Source organism: Dama dama, chromosome 9 (genome assembly GCF_033118175.1).
Source record: "Dama dama isolate Ldn47 chromosome 9, ASM3311817v1, whole genome shotgun sequence".
Taxonomy (NCBI): Eukaryota; Metazoa; Chordata; class Mammalia; order Artiodactyla; family Cervidae; genus Dama; species Dama dama.
In genome coordinates, this window is record NC_083689.1 from 104761696 (window position 1) to 104785599 (window position 23904).

At 40.0% G+C, this 23904-nt stretch overlaps 1 pseudogene; it reads left to right on the forward strand.

Moving 5' to 3' along the window:
• The first annotated feature begins 10111 nt into the window (after positions 1-10111).
• LOC133062924 (elongation factor 1-alpha 1-like) lies at positions 10112-23298 on the forward strand (annotated as a pseudogene).
• The last annotated feature ends 606 nt before the right edge of the window (positions 23299-23904 follow it).

Genomic DNA, 23904 nt, shown 5'->3' on the forward strand with positions numbered 1-23904 from the left:
TTCAAATCCTAAAAGATGATGCTATAAAAATGCTGCACTCAATATGCCAGCAAATTTGGAAAACTCAGCAGTGGCCACAGGACTGGAAAAGGTCAGTTTTCATTCCAATCCCAAAGAAAAGCAACACCAAAGAATGTTCAAACTACTGCACAATTACACTCATCTCACACGCTAGTAAAGTAATGCTTAACATTCTCCAAGCCAGGCTTCAACAGTATGTGAACCATAAACTCTCAGATGTGCAAGCTAGGTTTGAAAAAGGCAGAGTGACCACAGATCAAATTGGCAACATCTGTTGGATTATTGAAAAAGCAGGAGAGTTTCAGAAAAACATCTTCTGCTTCATTGATTATGCTAAAGCCTTGGAATATGTGGATCACAACAAACTATGGAAAATTCTTCAAGAGATGGGAATACCAGACCACCTTAACTGTCTCCTGAGAAATCTGTATGCAGGTCAGTTATAGCAGGTCAGAAGCAACAGTTATAGCCAGACATGGAACGGTTCGATACTGGGAAAGGAGTATGTCAAGGCTGTATATTTTCACACTGCTTATTTAACTTATATGCAGAGTACATCATGTAAAATGCTGGGCTGGATGAAGCACAAGCTGGAATCAAGATCGCTGAATTATCAATAATCTCAGATACTGAGATGACACCACCCTTATTGCAGAAATTGAGGAGGAACTAAAGAGCCTCTTGATGAAAATGAAAGAGGAGAGTGAAAAAGCTGACTTAAAACTCAACATTCAAATAACGAGGATTAGGGCATTCAGTCTCATCACTTCATGGCAAATAGATAGGGAAACAATGGAAACAGTGACAGACTATTTTCTTGGGCTCCAAAAATCACTGCAGATAGTGACTGCAGCCATGAAATTAAAAGACACTTGCTCCTTGGAAGAAAAGCTATGACCAATCTAGACAGCATATTGATAAGCAGAGATGTTACTTTGCAAACAAAGTCCATATATTCAAAGCTATGGTTTTTCCAGTAGTCATGTGTGGATGTGAGAGTTGGACCATAAAGAAGGCTGAGTGCCAAAGAATTGATGCTTTTGAGCTGTGGAGGTGGGAAGACTCTTGAGAGTCCCTTGGACTGCAAGAAGATCCAACCAGTCCATCCTAAAGGAAATCAGTCCTGGGTGTTCATTGGAAGGACTGATGCTGAAGCTCAAACTCCAATACTATGGCCACCTGATGCGAAGAGCTTACTCATTAGATGATGCTGGGAAAGATTGAAGGCAGGAGGAGAGGAGGATGACAGAGGATGGGATGGTTGGATGGCATCACCACCTCAATGGACATGAATTTGAGAAGCTCTGGATGATGGTGATGGACAGGGAGGCCTGGCGTGCTGCAGTCTCTTCGGTCACAAAGAGTCAGACATGACTAAGTGACTGAACAACAGAAAGGTAAAACCTAACAATACTGATATCGTATTAAGAGAGAAACTTTAAAGTACTCATTAATCATTAACAATAATCTTATTACCAGATTTTAGTGCCTATTAAAAGAAGTCTTGTTAATGTATAATTGCCTTATGTTATTTTTTGTGTGTATATTAAAGTGTTAATGTGCTCAATGTATGCATTTAATTTCCTCATGGTGTATAGTTAAAGTAAAATTTACATATGTATTCACTTCTGTGAAATTCTGTGTATAGTTGTCAGAGTTTCATGTTGAAAAACAAATCCCTACTTTAAAATTCAATATTTCTTATTAAAATTAGATGAATTCATGTCTTCTCTGTGTACCTATCTTCCTCTCTTTTCCATTAGTATTCATTAGTATTCCAAAAAATTCCTTTATTTCCTTTTACCTGCATAATACCACCTGATAATTCCATGAACATACATACTTTCTTTTCTTTCTTTTAACTATTTTATGGCTAAAATACTACTGTATTAGTTTTATACCCCATCTCTGATGAATGCATAAAATATTCTCAATTAAAAGACTATCCTCAAAGAAGAAAGCATGCAGTGCTAGAAAAAATAAATAAATAAAAAGTAAAAGAAAAAGAGAGAGCCATGAAAGTCTAAAAATTGCACTTCAAACCACTTCTCATCATGGAAACTAATTTCATAATTAGGCTTTGGAAATTAGAGGAAAAGGTCCTGCCTCTTCTGTTATAATAAACATTTTTTTTTTAATTTCATTACTTCATCAAGGTGAAATTTCTGTGTGGGAATTGAATGAGTACTAATGTGTCATCTGCATAACGGAATGTTTTCTACTGACTCCCAAATACATTCAAATCTCTATAAAGCTTATTTTTCTTAGTAGGATTAACAACACATTGCTGTTCCTGTTTAGCAGGAACTCTTTTGCAATCTTATGGACTGTAGCCCACCAGGCTCCTCTCCCTATGGGATTCCGCAGGCAAGAGTACTGCAGTGGGTTGCCATTTTCTTCCCCAGGGGTATCTTCCCTACCCAGAGACTGAACCCATGTCTCCTGCATTGGCAGGTGGAGTCTTTACCATGGAGCCACCAAGGAAGCCAGGATTAAACATACTTCACGTTAAACATAACATGAAACTTCCATATATATGCGTTAGTGTACTGTATTGGTGTTTTTCTTTATGACTTACTTCACTCTGTATAATGGGCTCCAGTTTCATCCATCTCATTAGAACTGATTCAAATGAATTCTTTTTAAGGGCTGAGTAATATTCCATGGTGTATATGTACCACAGCTTCCTTCTCCATCCGTCTGCTGATGGGCATCTAGGTTGCTTCCATGTCCTGGCTATTATAAACAGTGCTGCGATGAACATTGGGGTGCACGTGTCTCTTTCAGATCTGGTTTCCTCAGTGTGTATGCCCAGAAGTGGGATTGCTGGGTCATATGGCAGTTCTATTTCCAGTTTTTTCAGGAATCTCCACACTGTTCTCCATAGTGGCTGTACTAGTTTGCATTCCCACCAACAGTGTAAGAGGGTTCCCTTTTCTCCACACCCTCTCCAGCATTTATTGCTTGTAGACTTTTGGATGGCAGCCATCCTGACTGGCGTGTAATGGTACCTCATTGTGGTTTTGATTTGCATTTCTCTGATAATGAATGATGTTGAGCATCTTTTCATGTGTTTGTTAGCTAAAAGACATAGATGTACAGAACAGACTTTTAGACTCTGTGGGAGAAGGCGAGGGTGGGATGTTCAGAGAGAACAGTGTTGAAACATGTATATTATCAAGGGTGAAACAGATCACCAGCCCAGGTTGGATGCATGAGACAAGTGCTCAGGGCTGGTGCACTGGGATGACCCAGAGGGATGGGGTGGGGAGGGTGGTGGGAGGGGAGATCAGGATGGGGAATACATGTAAATCCATGGCTGATTCATGTCAGTGTATGGCAAAACCCACTACAATATTATAAAGTAATTAGCCTCCAACTAATAAAAATAAATGGAAAAAAAAAAACAAAGTAAATGTACAATAGCAAATTGATTAAACATTGTTGAGTACCCTATGACACAAAAAGTAAATATTTTATAACAATAAAAACATTATTGCCATATTTAATAAAATATAGGGGTACAGTAAAAAAAAATAAAAATAAACATAACATGAAAAAAGATTTGTATATGTAGCTTTATTTTGGAATGTTATCTGTACCTGATGTTTCCATGGGCATATGCTAACCCTATTAACCTTACTAAAAACATTAAGATAATTTTGCATTTGAATTATACATAATATGGCTCTCTGTATTTTCATTGATTTTCTTTTCTTTTTACAGGTTTTTTTTTTTTTTTTTGGTATTATGTTTATACAATCCACTGTTTTTAGTTTACAAATAATCACATAGGGCAATTCTAATGGAAAAAGGTGAGTATATCATTGATCTGTTAAGATTATTGGAATATATGGAACTATTTCCTTATAATGACCTCCAGAGTGATTTCCAAGACAAAAGACATAGTTAAAAAAGAGGGCAAGTAGAAAAAGAAGACTTTAAAAATTCATCTTGTTGAGGAAACTAGTAATCACACATCTATACACACATGCTGGAGCTATCTCACAAGATAATCTTAGTATGGAGTTTTATGTCTTCACAAATCAGGAAATCTAACAGAAATTAGAAATTTAATCATATGGTGAAAATAGAACTATAAAACTTCTGATTTAGATTTCTATGCTAGGTTTATTAAGAAATAGCTATTTTTACTAGAAAGGGAAAATATTTCTACTTTGAAAATTCACAGAGTATTTTGTTTGAAAAAATAAAGTGAAATTCTATCACTAAGAAGTAACATATTTCTAATTATTCTGTAAATGTATATACCATATTTACATAGAGCTAATTTGTATGGTATTACTGCTTATTTTATACATAAAGTATTATTATACTATGTATTATAATGCATTATATAAAATTATAAGTAAGCATAACAGATACTGTATGCCATATAGTAATATCTATTTCTATTTTATATAAATATTGATGCCTCCATTAATATTTAGTCCCTCAGTCGTATACTTTTTGTGACCCTGTGGACCGTAGCCCATTAGACTCTGTCCATGGGATTTTGCAGGCAATAATACTGCAGTGGGTTGCCATTTCCTTCTCCAAGGGATCGTCCCAGCTCAGTGGTGGAACCTGAGTCTCCTGTGTTTACCATCGGAGTCACCAGGAAGCCCCATGCTACCATTTCAGGGAATCCCAATGTAATATAATAAACACAGTTTCTTATATGCAATATGTCACAATTATATTTTAAAATATATGTAAATTAATTTTACATACTCTTTTCCTCACCCTCTACCATCTCATATATGTAAACCTGATGTCATCAATCTGACTGCATCCTTCAACAATTTTCTCTGTACTTGTATGAAATATTTTCCATACATATCTGTCTATAATATTACTTCATTACAATAGTTTATGTGAAGCGTACTGTGCTCAGTCATGTCTGACTCTTTGTAACCTAGGCTCCTCTGTCCATGGGATTTCGCAGGCAAGAATACCAGAGTGGGTGGCCATTTCCTCCTCCAGCGGATCTTCCCGACCCAAGGATCAAGCTCAAGTCCCTTGCATCACCTGCATTGGCAGCAGGTTTTTACCACTGTGCCACCTGGCTTCCCACACAGCCATACTTATTCTTTAGCTAGTATCCTACTAAACATTAAGATGTGGATGTAAGCAATCTTTTGGAATTACTGAAAACATTACATGGAATTAATATTTTATTCAATCATTTGTTGAATTCATTTATTTAATTAATAAATAAATAAAATGTATTTAATAAAATCATTTATTTTATTCAATCAGTATATTCTTTTTAATTAGTATTTTTATTACTATAGGCAAAACTCTGAAGAGAGAGATTTCTTGGTCAAAATGTATGATTAATTTTAATTTTAATATACTTAAGAAGTCAGAATTATTCCTTGGGAGGTTTCACAATATCGAACTCTCATGTCAATGAGAGAATCTCTTTCCTTTAATTCTAATAGCTAAAAAAGCTATTTCTAATTTCTAAAAAGAAATTCCAATTTCTTTCTTTTGAAGAATCAGCAAAGCTAAAAATGTATCTCTTTTTCCCTTCAATTTACAGTAGCCTAGCTTCTAGAGAAGTTATACCTTTTAAGTTTGAATAACAAATATTCTCCCTTTATTTAGCTGACACTGCTAAAATCTGATCATATTAATAAATAAAAGGGAGTGTTTGCATTAATTAGAATTCATATACTGCTACTCCCTTCAGTGAAAACAATAATATTAAAATGTTAAATTTTATATTTTCATTATTATATTTTGGTCTTTGAACAAATCTTATTTTACAAACAAGATAAAAATTACATATTCATCCTATCTTCAAGAAGGTAAAATTTAATTATTTCAGGTTTGATTATAGTAACCAAACTGTGATACTATCTATGCACATAAGGATTTTATTTCTCTGCCCTCTTTATATCAGTAGTCTAAGAAGAACTGGACAATATAAAATTCTGTTTAATAATAAGCATCTTTGCATATGTGTTTTGCTTATCTGAAAATTTTCTGAATTCTGTTTTTCCAAATTCTTTTCCTACTTTCCCTTTCTCTCTTTCATATTTAAGTAATCTGCACATAACCAGGATATTAACACAGTCTTAAATTTATGAACTATATTATAATTAAAATATTTATAATTGACACTCATCTCAGATGTAACACTGAATAAACTTTAAAATTTTAAGAAAGCAACTTCAGATATATATGACTATTACCTTTTGGAAATTAATAAAGATTTTGACAAGAGATTGCCACTTTTTCAGGGTCAAAAACATAGGCAAATCTTGCATGTAGTGAAAAACTGCATTAATGGAAAATAAGTGGCAGGTTTTTAAGGTTACATTTTGTAGAAATTCTAATACTGCTTTAAAAAGCTTGAATAAATAAACTGTCAGAAACACATGTTTTCTCAGAGTTATTGCCTTCTTATAATCTACCAGTATCAGTATTAACATACTAATTTGCATGATTTTCAAGCTCCTGTCATGGGCTGCAAAATCACTGTGGACAGTGACTTCAGCCACAAAATTAAAAGACACTTGTTTCTTGGATGGAAATCTATGACAAACCTAGACAGTGCATTCAAAAGCAGACATCACTTTGCTGACAAAGGTCCATGTAGTCAAAGATATGGTTGTTCCAGTAGTCATCTATGAATGTGAGAGTTGGACCACAAAGAAGACCGAGTACCAAAGAATGGAGGATTTTGAATTTTGGTGCTAGAGAAAACTCTTGAGAGCCCCTTGGACAGCAAGGAGATCAAACCAATCAAACCAGCATACCCTGAATATTCTCTAGAAGGACTGATGCTGAAGCTGAAGCTCCAATACTTTGGGCACCTGATGTGAAGACCTGACTCATTGGAAAAGACTCTGATGTTGGGAAAGGTTGACAGCTGGAGGAGAAAGGAGTGACAGAGGATAAAATGGTTGGATGGCTTCACCGACTCAATGGACATGAGTTTGAGGAATCTCTGGGAGATAGTGAAGGACAGCAAAATCTGGTCTGCTGCAGTCCTTGTGGTCGCAAAGAGTCAGACACAATTTAGAGATTGAACAACAAAAATAAGTGACCTTTGCTGCCTGGCCATAGCCATCAAGTGAATACTTATCTAACTGAAATGTGAAGAAACATATCACGTCTTATACATACATGTGTGAAGAGGAGATGATCCAGATCAAAGCTCTGGATCCATTCTAACTGCCCTTCCTCCTTGCAAAGAGGCACACCAGAGCTCACCACGTGAGGCTGTGGTGTCTGGGGTGGGAGCGGTTGGTTGGGAGATACTCGGTGGTCAGCATGGGATTGTTAGCATATTTAGGAGGGATAGTGAGATTACTCCAGACTGTTTGTATGAAGAAATTAGAGATTGACACATCTATCTAGCCCAGAATATGGAGAGGTTCTAATCATTTGGTGGCAGCAATACATCCCACTTTGTTAGACTTTCAAGGAAATCATTGTGTCCAAAATGGTCAAGGATCAAGTCTGGGCAGCATGGCCTGGACTGAGAGATGCAGGGAGGTGTATCTCTCTGCCCCAACTGATCAGGATCCCTAGTTCACTTTGGTGATCAGAGTAGTCCGCCCACTCCGTCACTGTGTGCTAAGTTGCTTCAGTGGTGTCTGATTCTTTGTGATCTATGGATCATCGCCTTCCAGGCTCCTCTGTTCATGGGATCTCCCAGGTAATAATACTGGAGTGGGTTGCCATTTCCTTCTCTAGGGGATCTTCCTGGACCTAAGATCAAACCTGCATCTCCTGTGTTAGTAGGCAGATTCTTGACTGCTGAGCCACCAGGGAAGCCCCAATAAAAGTGTGGTTTGCATAAAATGTTGGAAAAAAAAAAAAGTAAGTGAATGACTCAGAATTTAAGAGATCACACTGACTTTTTCCCCTATTCAAGAAAAGTAAAACACACACAGAAGAACTCGTCTTCTAGCTTTAGGACGCATAGCTGCAACCAAACATATATAGTAGAACGGAGCGCATCAGGGATATGGCTGTGTATTGATATATTCAATATGCTACTATACTTCCTAGTCAATACACACATATATTGGATCCTTTGCTCTGTTTATTTAAATCAAGCATTTGAAGAAATGAGTGAAAGATAGAAGACTTTCCAAGTACAGCATCATAGTGAGATTTCTCCTTTGATTATTTTCTGTATACTCATTTATCCTGTGGTTAGACATATGAATACCTGCTCAGTTCAGTCCAGTTCAGTCACTCAGTTGTGTCCAACTCTTTGCAACCCCATGGACTGCAGCATGCCAGGCCTCCCTGTCCATCAACAACTCCCAGAGTTTACTCAAACTCATGTCCATTGAGTCCGTGATGCCATCCAACCATCTCATCCTCTGTCGTCCCCTTCTCCTCCTGCCTTCAATCTTTCCCAGCATCAGGGCCTTTTCCAATGAGTCAGTCCATTTTTCAAATTTGTGCTACTTACGCTCTAATTAGGGCTTCCCTGATGTCTCAGGAGATAAAGAGTGCCTTCAATGGGGGAGACCTAGGTTGGATCCCTGGATTGGGAAGATCCCCTGGAGAAGGAAATGGCAACCCACTCCAGTATTCTTGCCTGGAAAATCCCATGGACAGAGGAGCTTGGCGGGCTACAGTCCATGGGGTTGCAAACATTTGGACACTACTAAGCGACTCACATACACACACACACATTAATTAAAATGCTGGATTTGTGTCCCCTTTATTGAATTAAAGATATTTTGCAGTTTGTGATCTTTTAGTCCCCCATTTTACTTTCTTGTTCATCCCCTCATCTTGGTTCCATTCTGCCACATTCTTGAATTGTATTTAAAATCAAAGAGAGGGAGTTGGATCAAGATGGCAGAGTAAGACAATGTGGATCTCACCTTCCCCTACAAACACATCAAAAATCCATCTATATGTGGAAAGATTGTTGTGGAGCACTAACTGGAAACAGAGAAGAATCCTTATACAATTAAAGATGCAAGAAAAATCTCCCTACAACTCAGTAGGTTCGGGGGAAAAAAAGGCCTGTGGTAGGGACCTACGCCCCTGGGATGGATTTACAAGGTCTGTACAAGTGGATCATCACCCTGGGGAGTGAGGTTAAGCCAGGCTGGACACCCCACTTCTGGAGTCCAGCATGCAGGAGACAGTCCTCCCGGCTTGGTGAGAGATGATGAGATAGACAGAAGGCTGGAGAAGCCTCGACTCTGTTCCAGGAGTGCACACGTGCCAACTTGCTGACAATCAGGGTGGAGAGAGCCTTCTGCCAGTTGCCGTCTTTCCAAATGCAGCCATCTATAGGGTGAACACCCCAGCCCCGCTCACTCCACCGCACAGCTGGGCCTGGGATCTGGGCAGGGACTCAGTCGAGCTGCCCAGAGACAGACCAGGGTGCCTGGTGGCCACTGCTAGGTCACACACCGGGTGGTGAGTGTAGTCATGGGGGACTGCCAGCCTATGGACCGGGTGGCACCCCAAATGCCTGCGGCAAGGAGACACTGAGTCTCAGGCAGCCAGGCCCGGGGGAGGACTCACGGAGACAGGAAGGGGGCAGCTGGGGTGGGGCCACGAGGACCACGGCCAGGGCTCTCGGGAGGGTACAGAGGCTCCTCTCCCAGCAGAGGTGCCCGCCCGCCCCAGGCAGCAGGGCGGTGCTGGAGCGGGGTCAGAAGGACCTGGGAAACGTCTGCCGCAGGGGTGGCCCCCATCTCTGATGCAGCATGGGGCACCTGCAGCCACAACACCCCGACCCCCAGCCCTCGCCTATTCCACCCCGTGGCCCTGTGCTGGGCCGGGGATGAACGCCGCAGAGCCTTGGACGGCCTCCGAGTAGAACATGTGTGCACGCTGAGGGCACACGGGCCCTCTGTGACCACATGACCTCACTTGCTTTAGCGACTGCCTGTGTGCAGCGGGGCACACCCTTGAGGGCTTGGACCGTGATCAACCCTGGCCCTCGTGGGGGAGCAGACCCCACGCCTGGCGGGGTGGCAATAGCCACGGTGTGGAGAGGAAACCCCACCCCACGTCAGCACAGGCTGTAGATACTAGAACTCCCACCACACCGCTACCAAGGGGAAAGGGCCAGCTAACCTTGAGGAAGCGCATGGCTGGGGGCCAAAACCAGCCCTCGCTCCAAAAACATTGTACAAACCCGGTCTACCCAGGGATACTCCCACAAAACAACACCCCTTCCAGACCAAAGTTGGTAACTGTTTCTCCTAAATTTATAGCAACATAGAGAGTTAAGGAAATGACAACACAGAGAAATACTCCCAATTCAAAGAACCAGACAAATCCCCTGAAAGAGCAAATCATGAAAAAGAGCTCACTAATTTACTAGACCCTGAGTTCAAGTAAGTAAGTAAGTGTTAGTCACTCAGTTGTGCCAAACTCTTTGCGACCACATGGACTGCAGCCCACCAGGCTCCTCTGTCCATGAGATTTTCCAGGCAAGGATACTGGAGTGGGATGCCATTTCCTTCTCCAGGGGATCTTCCCAACCCAGGGTTCAAGGTAGTAAAAATGGTAACTCAATTAAGAAAGATTATCAAGAGAAATCAAGGAACAAGAAAGTATAAAGATGTACCAATCAAAATTAGTTCAATTTCCGAGATAAAAAGCAATCTAGAAGCAATGACTAGAGGACCAAAAGACAGAGAAGAATGAACAGGTGATCTGGAAGATAGAATAATGGAAATCACTGAATCAAGACAGCAAGCAGAGAGACAATTTTTTTTTTTTTTTAAATAGCAATTTGGGGATCTAACAGATAAAATAAAATCTGAAAACTACACATGATAGGGGAAGGAGAGAAAAAAAGTGTTCAAAAATGTATTTGAAAAAATCATGCTGAAAACATCCCAAACATAAATAAGAAAACAGATATCCAAGTACCAGAAGCACAGAGGATACCAAACAAGTTGAATCCAAACAGACTCATACCAAGACAAATCATAATTAAATGGCAAAAGTTAAAAAGAAGATTCTAAAGACAGTAAGAAAAAAAACAAAATCAATTGTAGGTGAACCCCCATAAGGCTATCAGGTGATGACAGAAGCTGCAGGCCAGAAGGGAGTATCGTGATATATTCAAGGTCTTGAAAGGGAAAAATTTGCAACCTAGGATACTCTACCTAGCAAGATAAGGCAATGGAGAAAAGACAGTCACTTCAAAAAGTGATGTTAGGAAAGCTGGACAGCTGCATGTAAATTAAAGAAGTTAGAACACTTCCTAACTTCCTTTGTACTTCCAGATATAAAAGTAAACTCAAATGGTTTAAAGACAAAACTTAAGACATCAGTCAGTTCAGTTCAGTTCAGTTCAGTTGCTCAGTCATGTCGATTCTCTGTGACCCCATGGGCTGCAGCACGCCAGGCCTCCCTGTCCATCACTATCTTCTGGAGTTTACTCAAACTCATGTCCATCGAGTCGGTGATGCCATCCAGCCATCTCATCCTCTGTCGTCCCCTTCTCCTCCTGCCCCCAATCCCACCCAGCATCAAGGTCTTTTCCAATGAGTCAACTCTTCGAATGAGGTAGTCAAAGTAGAGCTTCAGCTTCAGCTTCAGTCCTTCCAATGAACACCCAGGACTGATCTCCTTTAGGATGGACTGGTTGGATCTCCTTGCAGTCCAAGGGACTTTCGAGAGTCTTCTCCAACACCACACTTCAAAAGCATCACCTCTTCGGCACTCAGCTTTCTTCACAGTCAAACTCTCACATCCATACATGACCACTGGAAAAACCATAGCCTTGACTAGATGGACCTTTGTTGGCAAAGTAATGTCTCTGCTTTTTAATACGCTGTCTAGGTTGGTCATATCTTTCCTTCCAAGGAGTAAGCGTCTTTTAATTTCATGGCTGCAATCACCATCAACAGTGATTTAAGAGCCCAAAAAAATAAAGTCAGACACTGTTTCCACTGTTTCCCCATCTATATCCCATGAAGTGATGGGACCAGATGCCACGATCTTAGTTTTCTGAATGTTGAGCTTTAAGCCAACTTTTTCACTCTCCTCTTCACTTTCATCAAGAGGCTTTTTAGTTCCTCTTCACTCTCTGCCATAAGGGTGGTGTCATCTGCATATCTGAGGTTATTGATATTTCTCCTGGCAATCTTAATTCCAGCTTGTGCTTCTTCCAGCCCAGGGTTTCTCATGATGTACTCTGCATATAAGTTAAATAAGCAGGGTAACAAAATACAGCCTTGATGTACTCCTTTTCCTATTTGGAACCAGTCTGTTGTTCCATGTCCAGTTCTAACTGTTGCTTCCTGACCTGCATACAGGTTTCTCAAGAGGCATGTCAGGTGGTCTGGTATGCCCATCTCTTTCAGAATTTTCCACAGGTTATTGTGATCCACACAGTCGAAGGCCTTGGCATAGTCAATAAAGCAGAAATAGATGTTTTTCTGGAACTCTCTTGCTTTTTCGATGATCCATCGGATGTTGGCAATTTGATCTCTGGTTCCTCTGCCTTTTCTAAAATGAGCTTGAACATCTGGAAGTTCACGGTTCACGTATTGCTGAAGCCTGGCTTGGAGAATTTTGAGCATTCCTTTACTAGTGTGTGAATGAGTGTAATTGTGCGGTAGTTTGAGCATTCTTTGGCATTGCCTTTCTTTGGGATTAGAATGAAAACTGACCTTTTCCAGTCCTGTGGCCACTGCTGAGTTTTCCAAATTTGCTGGCATATTGAGTGCAGCACTTTCACAACATCATCTTTCAGGATTTGAAATAGTTCAACTGGAATTTCATCACCTCCACTAGCTTTGTTGGTAGTGATGCTTTCTAAGGCCCACTTGACTTCACATTCGAGGATATCTGGTTCTAGGTGAGTGATCACACCATCGTGATTATCTGTGTCATGAAGATCCTTTTTATACAGTTCTTCTGTGTATTCTTGCCACCTCTTCTTAATATCTTCTGCTTCTGTTGGGTCCATACCATTTTTATCCTTTATTGAGCCCATCTTTGCATGAAATGTTCCCTTGGTATCTCTAGCTTTCTTGAAGAGATTTCTAATCTTTCCCATTCTGTTTTTTTTTTCCTCTATTTCTTTGCACTGGTGGTTGATGAAAGCTTTCTTATCTCTCCTTGCTATTCTTTGGGACTCTGCATTCAAATGGGAATATCTTTCCTTTTCTCCTTTGCTTTTCACTTCTATTGTTTTCACAGCTATTTGTAAGGCCTCCTCAGACAGCCATTTTGCTTTTTTGCATTTCTTTTCCATGGGGATGGTCTTGATCCTTGTCTCCTGTACAATGTCATGAACCTCCATCCATAGTTCATCAGGCACTCTGTTTATCAGATCTAGTCCCTTAAATCTATTTCTCACTTCTACTGTATAATCATAAGGCATTTGATTTAGGTCATACCTGAATGGTCTAGTGGTATTCCCTACTTTCTTCACTTTAAGTCTGCATTGAGCAATAAGGAGTTCATGATCTGAGCCACAGTCAGCTCCCAGTCTTGTTTCTGCTGACTGTATAGAGCTTGTCCATCTTTGGCTGCAAAGAATATAATCAATCTGATTTTGGTGTTGATCATCTGGTGATGTCCATGTGTAGAGACTTCTCTTGTGTTGTTGGAAGAAGGTGTTTGCTATGACCAGTGCATTCTCTTGACAAAACTCTGTTAATCTTTGCCCTGCTTCATTCTGTACTCCAAGGCCAAATTTGCCTGTTAATTTGCCAGGTTTTTCTTGACTTCCTACTTTTGCATTCCAGTCCCCTATAATGAAAAGGACATCTTTTTTGGTGTTAGTTCTAACAGGTCTTGTAGATCTTTGTAGACCGTTCAACTTCAGCTTCTCCAGCATTACTGCCTTGGGGCATAGGCTTGGATTACTGTGACATTGAATGGTTTGCCTTGGAAATGAACAGAGATCATTCTGTTGTTTTTGAGATTGCGTCCAAGTACTGCATTTCAGACTCTTTTGTTGACCATGATGGCTACTCCATTTCTTCTAAGGGATTCCTGCCCACAGTAGTAGATATAATGGTTATCACCCATTCCAGTCCATTTTACTTTGCTGATTCCCAGGATGTCGATGTTCACTCTTGTCATCTCCTGTTTGACCACTTCTAATTTGCCTTGATTCATGGACCTAACATTCTAAGTTCCTATGCAACATTGTTCTTTACAGCATCGGGCCTTGCTTCTATCACCAGTCCCATCCACAACGGGGTATTGTTTTTGCTTTGGCTCCATCCCTTCATTCTTTCTGGAGTTATTTCTCCACTGATCTCCAGTAGCATATTGGGCACCTACTGACCTGGGGGGTTCCTCTTTCAGTATCCTATCATTTTGCCTTTTCATACTGCTCATGGGGTTCTCAAGGCAAGAATACTGAACTGGTTTGCCATTACCTTCTCCAGTGGACCACATTCTGTGCTTTGCTGGAGCAGCTGTGAAGAGATACCTCACGTCCAAGTTAAGAGAAACCTAAGTAAGATGGTCGGTCTTGCGAGAGGGCATCAGAAGGCAAACACACTAAAACCATAATCACAGAAAACTAGCCAATCTGATCACAGGACCACAGCCTTGTCCAACTCAATGAAACTAAGCCATGCCGTGTGGGGCCAGCTAAGACGGACGGGTCATGGTGGAGAGGTCTGACAGAATGTGGTCCACTGGAGAAGGGAATGGCAAACTTAAGAGATAACACAATGAAAATTCTAGCAGACTACACAGGCAAGATATCTTGGACATAGATCCAGGCAATACTTTCTTAGATTAGCCTCCCCAGGCAAAAGAAATAAAAGCAAAAACAAGCAAATGGCATCAAATCAAATTTATGTTTTTGCACAGCAAAGGAAACATTAACCAGACAGAAAGACAACCGATGGAATGGGAGAAAATATTTGCAAATGATGTGACCCACAGGAGTTAACACCCTATTTACAAACAGCTCATGCAACTCAATATCAAATAAACAATCCAGTCAAAAAATGGCAGAAGACCCAAACAGATATTTTTCCAAAGAAGATGTAGATGGTCAACAGGCAAATGAAGACGTGCTTGACATCACTAGTTAATAGAGAAATGCAAATCAAAACCACAATAAGGTATCACTTCACATGGGTCAGAATGGCTATAATGACAAGTCTAGAAATAATAAATGCTCAGAGGGAGTGGAGTAAAGGGAACTCTCGTACACTGTTAGTGGAAATGGAAATTGCTGCAGCCACTATGGAAAATATTGTGGAAGTCCCTTAAAAACCTAAAAATAGAGTTACCATATGATTCAACATCATTTCCATGCCTGATTATTTACTTGGAAAAATGAAGACCCTAATTTGGAAATATACTTGCACCCCCAACATTCACAGCAGCACTATATACAATAGCCTAGATATGGAAACAACTCAAATGTCCATTAGTGGATGATTGGCTTAATAAAACGGGACATACATAATCTGCTAGTTGGCATTTGAGTTTTTTCCTTGTCTTATCTATCGTAAATAATGCTGCTATGAAAGTTGGGGTGCATGTATCTTTTAGAATTAGGGTCTTTGTTTTTCTAGATGGATAGTTAGGAGTGGGAATGCTGGATTGTATGGTAACTGTATTTTTAGATTTTTAAGTGACCTGCATACTGTTTTCCATAGTGACTGAATATATATCTAGATAAATGAATCACTTTGCTCTATACCTGAAGCACAATATTGCAGTCAACTATAAATCAATAAAAACATCAAATAGACATTAAGCCTTATTTATTTTTTCTTTATTTTCCTTTGAGAGTATGGGATAAAGTTAATAAGCACATAATCATGCACTCTGACATAAAGAGAAAGGTTTAGATAAGCCGTATGAGTTCTAGAAATTTTAGAGAACAGGACTTTGGAGGTCATGCAGAATTTATCTCCTTTCGTCTTAGCACAAGCAATTTTCTTTCATGAATCTATCAAATAGGAGAAAAAATAAAGTTTTACCTTTTACAGTCAGCTCCCCAACCAATTTGTAATTCAAACGGCCTCAGTTTTGAGGCAGGTTTTGTGTTCACTGTTTTTCAGGGTCTTACTAATTAAACTGTTTACCAGATACTGCTTTGAAGACTATATCAGTTTAAAGTATAACATTTGTGTTAAAAACTTTAACATTTCCACTTGGAAATAGGAAGACCAGAAAATCTGTTTGAAAATCCACAGAAATAGCGATCAAGACCTGAAATAACTTTGGAATGGACAAGAGGAAATGAACATCACTCTAAGGTTATCTACACCAATCCAAAGATACTTAGGAAAGATTTTGACACTGATAGATTTTCAACAAAGTAACTTTGATGATGTCTATAATAAACAAATTCATCTGGTAATTGGAGACAAAATGAACCTCATTATGGAGATAAATCTGCATTATTTTTGGTGCAATTGGATTGGGAAAATTTTGTAACAGTATGTCGCTGTTCACAAAAGCAAAAACAACTCAATTCATCCTTTTGCAGAGGAAAATATTATCTGTCCAAAAGTGGCAAGAGGGTTTAGCTGAGTTCCATAAATACCCCCGCCTGAATGTGAAGCTTGAAGCTTTAGGGTGAATGTGTGTCGTCCCACATGTGCAGATGTTTGTGAACAAAGAAAAGAACCAGGGTCTATCATTACTGAAGTTTTCAGTCAGCTCAGTTGAGTCGCTCAGTCGTGTCTGATCTTTGTGACCCCATGGACTGCAGCAGACCCGGCTTCCCTGTCCATCACCAACTCCCGGAGCTTGCTCAAACTCATGTCCATCGAGTTGGTGATGTCATCCAACCATGTTTCAGTAGGGTAGAAAATTCTAAAATGTATTTGAGAATCAGTGAGGAACTATCTATTTCTCTGTATATTACTCATAAATTACAACTGATTAAAGAATTTGGTGCTTAACAAGAGTTACTCTTAGAATTGTAATTTTTGAATTAGAGCATTAGAATCAAGGACAATGCAAATATAGGACATACTTATAAGACTGAAATGTCAACACATAGGTACATAGATGGTAAATACTTCAGAGTCCCTATTCATAAGCTCAAAATATGGCTCTAAGATTCTTAAAATCCCAAAGAAAATACATTTTATTGTGTGATTTTCTAGTCTTTCCTGACTTCCAGGTGGAAACGTTAAAGTTTTGGAAATAAATATTATACATTAAACTGATATAGTCTTCAAAGCAGATTGGGTTTATAATACTGATTAATGTAATTAACTGGAGAATGAGAAACTGTCCCAAAGATATACAGGAACTGTCCCCCAAATTCTTCAGTCATCACCATCAACCTTGAAAATTCTCACAGTTCTACAGCGAAGCTAGGTGAAAACTTAAGAAGTATTATTTGTGTCAATGAAATAAAAAATGATCTGAAAGACTACAGACATTGTTTTAAAGCCTGAATGCTCTAGACAAGCCAAAGTCAGTCAAGAGGAGCAAACCCCATGGCCCCATTCAGAAAAAATAATATGGATAAATCTGGAAGTCTTTATGTCTGGAATAGCTAGTATAAGCCACTAGGATCTCACCATTCAATACAGCATAGAGTAAACTCAAAAAGCATCAGAGATATTCCTGATTGAGCCACAAGACACTGCCATGATGGCCCAAATCAAAAGTAAATGCAAAACCATACTTACTGGTGCTGAGACACTCTCCTTTCAAACCCCTTGACTCCTCCTTTCCAGTCCACCTTGGCCTCAGATAGTCTATGGAGAGTAATGATGAGTGATGCAGCTAGAGTTCCTTGTCTCACAGGGGGAGTCAAAGGCCATAATCACCTTATTGTGAGTACCGTGAGGAATTCTGGGAAAGGGAGGGACTCAAACCGTGTGGTTCTATTGATTACAGACGCCAAGTCACCATAGCACCTGCTCCTGTTGGGCGTGTGTGCTCAGTTGTGTCTGACTCTTTGTGATTCCCAGGACTGTAGCACAGATGCCCCTTTGCCCATGGGATTTCCCAGGTAAGAATACTGGGGTGGGTTGTCATTTCCTCCTCCAGGGAACTTTCCTGACACAGGGATCAAGCCGGTGTCTTCTCCATCTCCTGCATGGGCAGGTGGGCTTTTTTTTTTTTTTTTTTTTTTAACCACTGAGCCACCTAGGGAAGAACTCAAATTTAACTGGTGGATTTGGTATAAGAGTCACAGCAAAGAAGGGAAATTGAAGGTATCTTGTGGGTGAAAGTGAAAGTTTCTCAGTCGTGTCCAACTCCTTGCAACCCCATGGACTATACAGTCCATGGAATTCTCCAGGCCAGAATACTGGAGACTACCCATGGAATGGGTAGTCTGTCCCTTCTTCAAGGAATCTTCCCAACTCATGGATTGAACCCAGGTTTCCTGCATTGCAGGAAGATTCTTTACCAGCTGAGCTATCCAGGAAGCCCATCTTCTGCATGGGGACCTTTAAAATGATTCATGCACTATTGTGACTTCTGCTGAATTTTTAATTGTGATCAATGTTTTACATGCTTGTAATAAGAATGTTCATAAAGGATCAGAGGGGATCCCCTGATTGGAAATAACTGAATGTGAGGAAGTTAGTGGGATATGTAAGTCACTTTCAAACCACCTCCTGACCCTTCTCTCATGGCTCAACAAAAGTAATATGGAATGCCAGGGAGAGAAAGGGAAAACACAGCCTTGATTAGTACTTAATATCAGCAAGAATAATCAGAGATGAAATATTTCAACACAATTGCCATGATGCCAGTGAAAAAGGCTCATGGGATCTGAAGACTTAAAATAGGTTACTGTCAACTGAATTTAGTTGTTTCGCTCACAGAACCAACTATTCCAGAAATTGTGATTATAACTGCCCAGGCTGATGGCACTGGGTATGCAATCTTAGACACTCTGAACAACCTTTTTACGTCCTACCAGTATCTGAGGGCCAAGACCAATTTCCATTCATGTGGCAAGTCCTCTAATAAAGAGTTGTAGCAGCTTTCAAGGGATAAGGATTATTGTATGTTCTTTAACACCAGAAAGCAAGGGTTAAGGCATGTTTAAGTGGGGGTTAAAAGACACACTAGCATTAAACTGAAAATTTTTCATAGAAAGATTGTAAAGAATTGAAATGGGAGTAACTTTCTCACTATGCGCTGTTGCCATGTAACAGCTAAAATCATCTTAAGAACTGCCTCATCCTATATCCCCATAATTTGGGAAACAACAGTGTCAATACATGACTCAGAAGACCTAGGTCCTCTGCTCAATTCTATCGTTTACTAGGTGTGTGACTTTGAGGCAAAATCTTCCTCCGTTTTGTCTCATTTTCCCATTTATAAAATGGACTCTTATAGGCCCTTCATACTTGACAATAATGAAACTTCCTGCTGTTGAATGTAAGTCACATTTAGCCTTCAGAAATTTCCCTTTCAGAAAAGACTTTGTTTCTTCTTGTGTAGCTTACGTCGCTTCTCTTGTCTAGAATAGGAGAGAGAGAGAGACAAAGGGAGGTCTTAAGAGAGACAGGCAGAAGTCAGCAACAAACAGCAGCTCAGCAGGGCAGGGATGAGCAAAACAGAGATATCAGCAAAGCACAGGTTCTAGAATCAGCAAAGGTGGGTTTGAATCCTGGGTTTCTATACACACATTTACATGGGCTTATGCAAGACACTTAGTTTTCAAGACATCTGTTTTCTCATTCAATCTGTTGAGAGGCTAATCCTTAGTATACCAGATTGCTGTAAAATTAAATGGGTCACAGTGTAACTAGGTTGAAGAAGGCATGTCTGATTCCCGTAGGGGGCATATACATTTGAATGCCTGAAATAAGGAACGTTGACCCTGTTCATCCTGTCAGCCTCAGTAACTTGGTTATCCCACCTCACCTCTTGAGAGTATCAGACTTAGAGTGGGTATTAAAGAAGACATTTCTCTTACTAATATTAATATATTTAATAATAGATATATTGAGGTGATGTCAACTATTAACACTGATAAAAAAATAAAGCCTAGACTATGGTGATTTCTGTGTGATGAAATAAATGTTGAAAGAAAATTAACTTTTAAATTTTATTAAAATTAAGAGGGTAACAGGAAAGACATGGCTGTTGCTTAAGTATATTATAATGCTATTAAATGATATGAATTGGAATAATGCAATTCAATTCACATTGTGCTAATTATTTATAAGAATGGTTATAGTTATATTTTAAGATATATAATTAATATTAGAAAGAGAGGATTGACATTTAAGGTAGTTGAAATTTTAAGAGAGGATACTGCACTTCTCCATGTGTCCATGTTTTATATATGCTGTGTAAAACATCATAATATAACTATTTAATTCATGGGTTTCTTTTGGAATTTAAATGGAATAAAGTTGTAATAGTCATGTCAATAACAAAATGAAAGAGAGTCTAAAGTTCCCAAGAATCCCAGAAACCACAAGTGATTTATCGCTGAATATTAGGATAACTATAGTATCTACTTCATGAGATTCTGGTTATATTACATGTCAAGTATTGGTAATAACACTGACACAGTAAGAACTTACTTGGTGTTATTTATTGATATTCTTAATATGACTTATAAATCCTTATCTATAATTTCTGAGAAGTCATGAATAGTAAGTGAGGTATTTCATGTCAGAATGTGAGTTAACATGACAATTTTTTAAATTTATTTTTTTATTGAAGGATAATTGCTTTACAAAATTTTGTTGTTTTCTGTCAAACCTCAACATGAATCAACCATAGGTAAACATATATCCCCTCACTTTTGAAACTCCCTCCCATCTCCCTCCCCACTGCACCCCTAGGTTAATACCGAGTCCCTTTGTGAGTTCTCTGAGTCATATAGCAAATTTCCGTTGCTGTCTATTTTAGATATGGTGATGGAAGTTTCCATGTTACTCTCTCCATACATCTCACCCTCTTCTCCCCTCTCCCCAAAGTCCATAAGTCTGCTCTCTATGCCTATTTCTCCATTGCTGCCTTGCAAATAAATTCATCAATACCATCTTTCTAGATTCCATATATATATACATTAACATACAACATTTCTCTTTCTCTTTTTGACTTACTTCATCCTGTATAACAGGCTCTAGCTTTGTCCGCCTCATTAGAACTTACTCAAATTCCTTCATTTTTAGGATGAGTAATATTCCATTGTGTATATGTACTACTATTTCTTTATCCATTCATCCATTTGCTGTATGGCACAGGAAACTCAAACAGGGCCTCTGTATCAACCTAATGTGACAACTTCTAAGAGAAAAATATAAATTTGTTAAATATACACCAATGAATCTGATGCTGATATCCACGAAAAGTAATAGACATGTTTATAGAATCTAATCTATACTATACAAGTTATATAACTACAAATTTGGACATCTTTAGGTTTTAATTAGCCTATAAAAGGCATGACACAGTTGTCATTTTGAGTATAGAGTAGTGGTGCAAATGAAGCCTCCGAAGTCAGACTATGCAAATGCAACCTCTCCACTGATATCTAAAAGCGTTACCTCTAGTAAACAATAAATCTATTGGTCCCTCAGTATCATTGTCTATGATATGAAAGAAATGCAGGTACCTACCAAATTATCCAGTGAGATTTAAAACAGTGCCTGGCATAGAAGTACCCAGTAAATGTAAGCTTTTTTGTTACTTTTCAGAACTCTTATGAAATATTTTGATAAAGTTCCTCTAGGTTTTTGTAGATGGGACTAGAAGTGACATTTTTTAAATTTTAGTAATTCATAATTCATAAATTCATAATCCCAGCCTTTGGCTTTTAATTAATTGTACATTACTCAGAGATATGCAGATGACATCACCCTTAGGGCAGAAAGTGAAGAGGAAATAAAGAGCCTCTTGATGAAAGTGAAAGAGGAGAGTGAAAAAGCTGACTTAAAACTCAACCTTTGCATTTTCGAAACGGGTTTGTTGCCAGGACACAGGTGTCGTGAAAACCACCGCTAAACCTAAGCAAAAACGGGAAAGAAAAAGACCCGCGTCAGCATTGTCGTCATCAGGCACATAGGTTCAGGGAGGTCTACCACGACTGGCCATCTGGTCTACAAGTGCGGCGGGACCGACAAGAGAACAATGGAAAAGTTGGAGAAGGAGGCTGCCGAGAGGGAAGGGCTCCCAGGTATGCCTGGGTCTTGCACAAACTGAAAGCTGCTCGTGAGCGTGGTATCACCCTCGCTATCTCCCTGCGGAAATCTGAGGCCAGCAAGCGCTGTGTTACCATCGTTGATGCCCCCGGACAGAGACTTCATCAAACACGTGATTCCAGGCGCCTCCCAGGCTGACTGTGCTGTCCTGACTGTCGCTGCTGGTGCCGGGGAATTTGAAGCTGGCATCCCCGAGAGCGGGCAGACCCGTGAGCGTGTCCTTCTGGCTTGCACTCTGGGTGTGAAACAACTCATTGCTGGAGTTAAAGTGGATTCCACGCAGTCACCCTACAGCCAGAAGAGATACGAGGAAACTGTTAAGGAAGTCAGCGCCCACATTGAGGAAATTGGCTACAACCCCGACATGGTAGCATTTGCACCAATTTCTGGCTGGAACAGTGACAACATCCTGGAGCCAAGTGCTAACAGGCCATCATGGTTCAAGGGGTGGAAAGTCCCCCGTAAGGATGGCAATACCCATGGAACCACCCTACCTGAAGCTCCGGGTTACATCCTGCCACCAACTCGCCCAACAGACAGACACTTGTGCTTGCCCCTCCAGGATGTCTATAAAGTTGGTGGTATCGGTACTGTCCCTGTGGGTCGCGTGGAGACTGGTGCTCTCAAACCTGGCATGGTGGTCACCTTCGCTCCAGTCAATGTAACAACTGGAGTGAAGTCTGCAGAAATGCACCGTGAGGCCCTGAGTGAAGCCCTTCCTGGGGACAACGCGGGCTTCCATGGCAAGAACGTCTGTCAAAGATGTTCGTCATGGCAACATGGCAGGTGACAGCAAAAACGACTCACCAATGGAAGGTGCTGGCTTCATGGCTCAGCTGATTGTTTTGAACCATCCAGGCCAGATCAGCGCTGGATATGCACCTGTGCTGGATTGTCACACAGCTCACATTGCTTGCAAGTTTGCTGAGCTGAAGGAGAAGATTGATCGTCATTCTGGGGAAAAGCTGGAAGATGGCCCTACATCCTTGAAATCTGGCGATGCTGCCATTGTTGACATGGCTCCTGGTGAGCCTACGTGTGTCGAGAGTGTCTCTGACTGTCCTCCCTTGGGCCGTTTTGCAGTGCGTGACATGAGATGGACGGTCGCTGTGGGTGTCATCAAAACTGTGGGCAAGAAGGCAGCTGGGTCACCAAGTCTGCCCAGAAAGCTCAGAAGGAAGGCTGAATGAATATTATCCCCAATACCTGCCACCCCAAGCCTTAATCAGTGGTGGAAGAACGGCCTCAGAACTGTTTGTCTCAATGGGCCATTTAAGTTTAATAGCAAAAGACTGGTTAATAACAATGCATCGTAAAACCTTCAGAAGGAAAGGAGAATGTTTTTGTGGACCATATGTTTTTTGTGGCAGTTTAAGTTATTATTTTTTAAAATCAGTACTTTTTAATGAAAACAACTTGACCAAAAATCTGTCACAGAATTTGAGACCCATTAAAAACAGTTTAATGAGAAAACAACAACAACAACTCAACCTTCAGAAAACGAAGATCATGGCATCTGGTCCAATCACTTCATGGCAAATAGACGGGGAAACAGTGGAAACAGTGACAGACTTTTATTTTGGGGGGCTCCAAAATCACTGCAGATGGTGACTGCAGCCATGAAATTAAAAGATGTTTACTCCTTGGAAGAAGATCTATGACAAACTTAGACCACATGTTAAAAAGCAGAGACATTATTACTTTGCTGTTGTTGCTAAGTCGCTTCAGTTGTGTTGACTCTGTGAGAGCTCATAAACGGCAGCCCACCAGGCTCCCCATCCCTGGGACTCTG